We start from the raw sequence: 7,500 nt of genomic DNA on the forward strand, positions 1-7,500 counted from the left end.
CTTCTTATCTTCTTCATTTGTAAGGTCTTTTGTATTCTCGTCAACTTGAATTATGAAACTTACTCTGTAGTCTAAGTATTCTTAATACCTTGTTTGTTCCTTGAAGTAGGATAATCACTTGAAAAGGCCATAAAGAATCAAAAGAAGAAGAGAGAACGGAGAAGCGAAGGTTATTATTATTATTATTATTATTATTATTATTATTATTACTATTATAAAGACAAGAAGTAAATCAAATATCGATTGAAAGGTAACCAGTATGTCATAGGTCGTAAATTGCTAAAAGCAAGTGTCTGGGGGGAATAACTAACAACAACAAAAAATAATAATAAATAAATAAATAAATAAATAAAAATACGCACACACAAACTAAGGTAAACACATACTAATATACATACGGAAAATACATAAAGATACTCGAATCCAATTTTTATTGTAACTGAAAAAGGGAAAAATGTTGAAAGAAAGGAGCTACGCCATATAGACAGAAGGCGCGGCTCTGGAACCCCGATCCACGCCGAGGCGGAAATGCACTTTGCAGGTTAATTGATAACAGCCTGACAGGTAATGATGATGATGATGATGATGTTGATTTGATAAGTGACATGTTGGTTATGACTCTTTGAAATACAATGACATATTCGGCACTAATCAATAATTATAATGATGGTGATGATGATGATGATGATGGTGATTATTATGCAAATATATTAATAAATAAATGAATAAATAACAATGAAAAAAAAATAAAGTATAACACTCCTGCTGTAAGAATATAATAGAGATCAAGGTGTTTATTATAAAACTGATTATCATAAAAAGTCTTCATAAAATATTAATGAGATTAAAGATATTAACTTTTTTTGTGTGTGTAAAACTGATTTACTGATTGTGACTGTATCAGTAATCATGAAAAGAATGGTTAATATGAATATGAATTTTGAATAATAGTTAACAATAGGACTAAAAAATCAGGTAAATACACACACAACAAGATTTTTTTTTACTTACCATTTTGCTCAGTGTTGCTCAAGAAAGAAGTGCCATATGATGCAGCAGACGATGCAGAGAAATACAAAAATGAAGATAATTATTATAATTATCATCCATGCCTCCATTTATCAAAATTTCTCCTTCCTCTCTTTCTCTCTAGTTGTCGTAGGCGCACTCCTCTTGCCCGTGTTGTGGGCATGCTCCGTGAGATGGGCACTTTAAAGCCATTAATTCAGCTTTCTCTCCGATTTCCGTTTTCTATTCGCTTCTTTGTCGCTTTTCCGTTTTCTTTACTTTATCGGCACTTCGTCCATTCTCTCTTCCTCTTTTATTTCTGTTTATAGAACCTTTTATTTCAAGAAAGCATCTTCCTGGGTGAGTCGAAGCTGTTCGTAAAAGAAATGGGCATTTTAGGTGGGGAGAAATGTAAAGATTTGTAAAATTACGGACCCCCAAGTTAGTTCCCAGGTAACTTTGTTTAGATTAGAAAGAATAAGCGGTGTCCTGCTGTGTGTGTTTGCGTGCCAGCGTGCGTGTGGATCAGATTTTTTTTTATGTACAAGCAAGAATGAATTGTAAAGAAACGAACTCTCTTTGTCTACCTATCCATGTATCTACCTGTCGGTTTGTTTGTCTGTCTATTTCTCTCTGCCTATCATTTTGTCTACATGTCTGTGTATGTTGTCATCTTTTTCTCTCCCTCACACACACATACATAAAATATGTAGATTGACATTTTCTTTCTGTGATAAAAATAGCGAGGGTGAGAGAGTCAAACTAACTGCTTTTCTACATCGTTTATCTATTTCACCGATTGCTCTATTTATTCAAATCAAACCAAAGCCTAAAAACACACGTATTTATCCCCAAAATCGTGTTGATGATAATTCTCCTTCACCCCCTTCCTTCCAGACTGCATGGTATTTCCTCCGCATTGGAATTCTGAAGTAGTAATGTAAAACCCCCGACGCTGGTGACCGTTTTCCATACTGTTTTCCCTCGGCCTGTCGGCAAATGTTTCGCAACAAAAATGGTCATATTTCACAAGCTTTTCCTGTTACATATATTTTTTATTTCGAGTCTTTCTTTTTCTCCATTTCATTCTATTGCCTTGTTTAGTTTATTTTTTTAGCATTTTAAAGAACGAGAGCTATGATACTGAGGGGCACGAGTGTAATTTGAAAATGAAGAGGAAAGTTAGATCACGAAGCCAAATAAAGGATGATAAATATACGAAATACGGTATGACACGCATAAGTATACAGGTAGATAAATAGAGTTGGAGATAGGTAGGCAGAGATAGGTAGAGTAAGAGGCAGGCAAATAGAGATAGACAGTTAGAAAGTTAGAGGCAGATAGAGTTAGAGGCAAGTAGATAGAGATAGAATTAAATACAGGCAGATAGAAACAGACTTAGAGACAGGTACATAGAGATGAGAGTTAGAAACAGTCATATAGAGATAAGTAGAGTTAGAGACAGTCATATAGAGATGGACATAAAGACTGATGAATAGACAGAAACAAACAACGCTAGACAGAGACAGACACGGGGAACAGAGAAACACACTCTCCACGTTAATGTCAGAATACAAGCGCGATTTCGGAGGATCTGGATAAGGCGAACAATGGCTGCGAAGTCCGTCTGGGTTTGATAATATGGTGTTATTTGGCGTTAGCGGATTTCAGGTGACGCAGGCGTGGCTGGACGTTTTGTTATTGACTGTGTATATGGTATGTTTATTGTTGGATCCTGATTAAAAATGTGATTGATTTTGCTAGTATTGTGTCTTTTATTGTTTTCCTTGATATAACTTAGATTATATCACGATGGCTATCAACAAGAGGAAGTATCCCCCCTTAAAATGTGTATATGTATATATATATATATATATATATATATATATATATATATATATATATATATATATATATATATATATATATATATATATATATATATATATATATATATATATATATATTAATATATATATATATATCATATATATATATATATATATATATATATATATATATATATATATATATATATATTCATATATATATATTCATATATATATATCATATATATATATCATATATATATATATTCATATATAATATATATATATATATATATATATATATATTATATTATATATATATATATATATAATATATATAATAATATATAGAATAAAAATATATTATATTCTCATCATTACTACTGCATACAACTAAAAAAACATAAAAGGATCAAAAATCTCTCATCTCTCTCTCTCTTCTCTCTACCACACCACCAAAACCCACACACACACACGCACACACACACACACGCACACACACACACACACATGAACAGGCCTTCCCATACAAATAACTGAGTTTTACGCTTTGGTAATATCTTAAAACATTGCAAAGGTGCTGCTTTTACGAAGTACGGACAGAAATTCAAAAATGTCCTTCCGGTGCGAATGTACAAAGTCTACTACAAAATGTTCATATAAGAATTAAATCATTAATCGTGCAAGGCAGTAAAAATATTTATATTTCCTCGCGTTTCCTTCTACGAATTTACAAACTAAGGAATTAAGCAGAATTGTGTTCCAGGGAGATTATTCCTAGAGCAGATACCATGTCGTCTGATGTTGCTGATCTGACAGTGTTTTTATCATTTTCCTTCTGCTAAAGTTTCCTCGCCACTTGGAACAGTAACAGGAACTGTTAGATCTCACACTTTTCCACCGTTTGATTGAATCTCCAGAAGATTATTACGGCAGTGTGTGTGTGTGTGTGTGTGTGTGTGTGTGTGTGTGTGTGTGTGTGTGTGTGTGTGTATGTGTGTGTGCGCGCGCGCGCGCGTGTAAATATATACATATATATATACAAACGCACACACACACTCACACTCACACTCACACTCACACTAAACACACACACACACACACACACACACACACACACACACACACACACACATACACACACACACACACACTATATATATATAATATATATATATATATATATATATATATATATATATATATATATATATATATATATATATATGCCGTAATAATCATCTGGAGGCACAATCAAACAGTTCCTGTTACTGTTCCAAGTGGCGAGGAAAACTTTAGCAAAAGGAAAATGATAAAGAAAGCACACACACACACACACAAACACACACACACACACACACACACACACACACACACACACACATATATTTATATACGGGCGTGTGTGAGTGTGACTCTGTGTGTGTGTGTGTGTGTGTGTGTGTGTGTGTGTGTGTGTGTGTGTGTGTGTGTGTGTGTGTGTGTGTGTGTGTGTGTGTGTGTTTTCATAATGAAATCTCTTGCAGTAACGAGTATTTTCCTACGTATCTGAAATGCCTCGATTCCATTTCCGGTTCACCTGTGCCAATATCTCCCATTACTTTCACATGGTGTCTCCACTAACTAGAAGCTTATTTTCCTCAATATATTGTTTGCCTTGTTTTACATTGCATACAAATCTAAACAGGTCGCGGCATTCCACAAGCTGAGTAAATCTTATTTTAATTGATGATCCAACCTATTTCATCAAGGTTAACGTGGGACCCCTAAATGCGAGGGTCTTTGGCCAATCCCCACGTGCTTCAAATCGTGCATTTTTAGTGTGCAGATTTTGACAAAAGTGCATTATATTTCCCTGATTTTGACTGAAGTGCATTCACCTTTCCCTGATTTTAACTGAAGTGCATTCATCTCTCCCAGATTTTGACTAAAGTGCAATTATCTTTCCCTGATTTTGTCTGAAGTGCATTCATCTTTCCCTAATTTTGACCGAAAGGCATTCACCTTTCCCTGATTTTGAATAAAAGAAACAACGATAATATTTATGAGAATCGGATCCAAGGTGTTAAGGCTCTGTGTCAGTCGGGGGACCAGATGGGGAGTATGGAGCAATATGTATACTATCATGGTTAAAGTTCATCATATTTGATGACATTTGCACAGGTTTAAACCCTTTGTTAAAGGTATGATTCCCTCGTGTGAATACACACACAGTTGTTTGTGCACAAGTTTGCATGCAGTTTCTAAAATAAATATAAATATAACTTTGTGTCTGAATAATCATATTGTATTTCCAAATAGTTCGGTTACTGCAGCACCACAACTCTGCTTCCATTTTTTGAATAGATGGCTGTATGTGTGTATTCGTGTGTGTATTGGATATAAGTTAGACAGTGAAGGGCAAGGGAAAACCGAGCGAAAAAACAATAGCAAATGGGAAGAGAGATACAGAATAAAAAAGCAGAAAGACGAGAAGGAGAGGAACTTCAGCGTAGGAGGTCAAGTGACAAATTCTAACAGTGCCATTCAGCGACCTCACGTGAGAAGGGATGAGAGCCAGAAGTGCCAGATAAACGTCAGTTGAATCGTTAAGAGCGACCGGGGGGAACGACTCTGAATCTACACATATTAAGGGAGGAAGAAAAAACGGACGGAGACAGGGACAGAGAGAGAGAAGGCGGAGGAAGGGATGGGCAAATGGGTAAGAAGGAGGGGTGGCCAGATGGGGAGAGGAAAGGATAGCTGGGTAGCGGGAGGAATGGAGGGTGGAGAGAGGTGAAGGGATGGATGGAGGGAGGAAGGGATAGATGGAAAGAAGGATGGATGGATGAATGGACAATAAGATGGACAGATAGAGGAGGGAGAGAAAGATGGTTGGATGGAGAGAGGAGGGATGAACCGATGGAGGGAGGAGGGATGATTGAATGTAGAGAGGGAAAGCTGGAATAATGAAACAGATAAAGCGAGGGGGGTTGCAGGTCTGCAGACTTACATTTGAAAGGGAAAGGGTGAAAGACTCAGAGAAAGATAGAGAGATAGATAGATAGATAGATAGATAGAGAGAGAGAGAGAGAGATGAGCACAGAGACAGGCAGACAGAATGAGTTAGCCTATGAGAGCGAGGGAGCGAGTCTGACCCGCCTTAAAGGGCACTGAAACCTCGGAGGTAGAGGAAAGGGCTGTGGGAAGGAGGGAGGGGGGAGAAGACATGATCAAAACCAGTATTTTATTCATATCCCTGAACTTTCATGTTATATTTAGTATGGGTAAGGCCTTTTGTTTAAAAATAGCCATCTTTCTAATGGCAAAGTATGTGTGTGTATTGATCCCTGAATCCATTTCTCTTTACGAATAAATCTATCTCTAACAAGCGGTATAACTGTTTACCTGCATAACACCCACCCATGCAACATCAATATACCAGCGTCGTGTCAGCGTGGCAACAAAGCACCTTTGGGGACATTTCACGCCACACCTTCATTACTGATTTATGTCAGGGTGGCTAATACTCACCTCTTACGCTCACTCTAACATGATGAACGTAATGTAACTTTTTCCTCGTGCAAGGTCAGAGGGCATTTAAAAGAGTGAGGTGGAGGGTGAGACTTAAGCGAGGTCGAAATGGGATAGGGTGTCAAAATAGGCCAATATCCCCTCTGATGCTAAATTTAACTTGGTGAACGTAATTTTCCGTGCAAGGTCAGAGGTCGTATAGAAGAGCGGGGCGAATGGTGGGTCTTAAACGAGGTCGAGCTGCGATAGGATGTCAAAATAGGGTAGAAATGGTGATGACATATGGAAAGGGAAGAGAGAGAGACAAAAAGAAGGATGAGAATCTTAGGCCACAGCGAGGGAAGAGGTTGGAAAATGGGGGAAAGGAAGCAGAAATACGGATAAAGAGAGAGGGGGATAGAGAGAGAAGAATGGTTGCAACAACCCTTGTCCCAGGAGAGGGAGAGAGAAACCGATAACGAGGGGAAATAACAGATAAGAGGGATCAGAGAAATGCGAGCCTGGAAGGGGAATTACAGACACAGAAGAAGAAGAGAAAGAGTACGAGAGAAACAACTAATAAAATTAAGAAAGCTGTAGTTAAAGTTCATGTCTTTGAACGTTACACGGAAATACAACAGGTTATCAGCGGGAATGTTATTTTCCGAGAAAATATCTGATACATGGATAACCGTTTCTCTTCCTTTCTTCATATATGTATGCACGGGTGTATATATATCTACATATAATGTGCAAGTAGATAGATAGATGCAATACCTAGATAAAAAAAAAACATAGACACAAGTTATGAATGGAAGAGGGGGAAGGAGAAGTTTGAGAGAGCGAGAGAGAATATATATATATATATATATATATATATATATATATATATAGAGAGAGAGAGAGAGAGAGAGAGAGAGAGAGAGAGAGAGAGAGAGAGAGAGAGATTCACACACACACACACACACACACACACACACACACACACACACACACACACACACACATATATATATATATAAATATATATATATTTATATATATATATATATATATATATATATATATATATAGATATATAGATATATAGATATATATATATATATATATATATATATATATATATATAGAGAGAGAGAGAGAGAGAGAGAGAGAGAGAGAGAGAGAGAGA

The 7,500-nt window shown here is 36.5% G+C and overlaps 1 long non-coding RNA gene across 2 annotated transcripts in view; it reads right to left on the bottom strand.

Annotated features, from left to right (window-relative positions):
- Window positions 1-1,282: 1,282 nt before the first annotated feature.
- LOC119577214 overlaps window positions 1,283-7,500 on the bottom strand; it is an 11,587-nt gene continuing 5,369 nt past the window's right edge. For both annotated transcript variants that reach the window (XR_005229108.1, XR_005229109.1), the window contains exon 2: window positions 1,283-1,379. This is a non-coding gene — a long non-coding RNA (uncharacterized LOC119577214). The remainder of the gene's footprint in view (window positions 1,380-7,500) is intronic.

The sequence above is a fragment of the Penaeus monodon genome, chromosome 9 (assembly GCF_015228065.2).
Source record: "Penaeus monodon isolate SGIC_2016 chromosome 9, NSTDA_Pmon_1, whole genome shotgun sequence".
Taxonomy (NCBI): Eukaryota; Metazoa; Arthropoda; class Malacostraca; order Decapoda; family Penaeidae; genus Penaeus; species Penaeus monodon.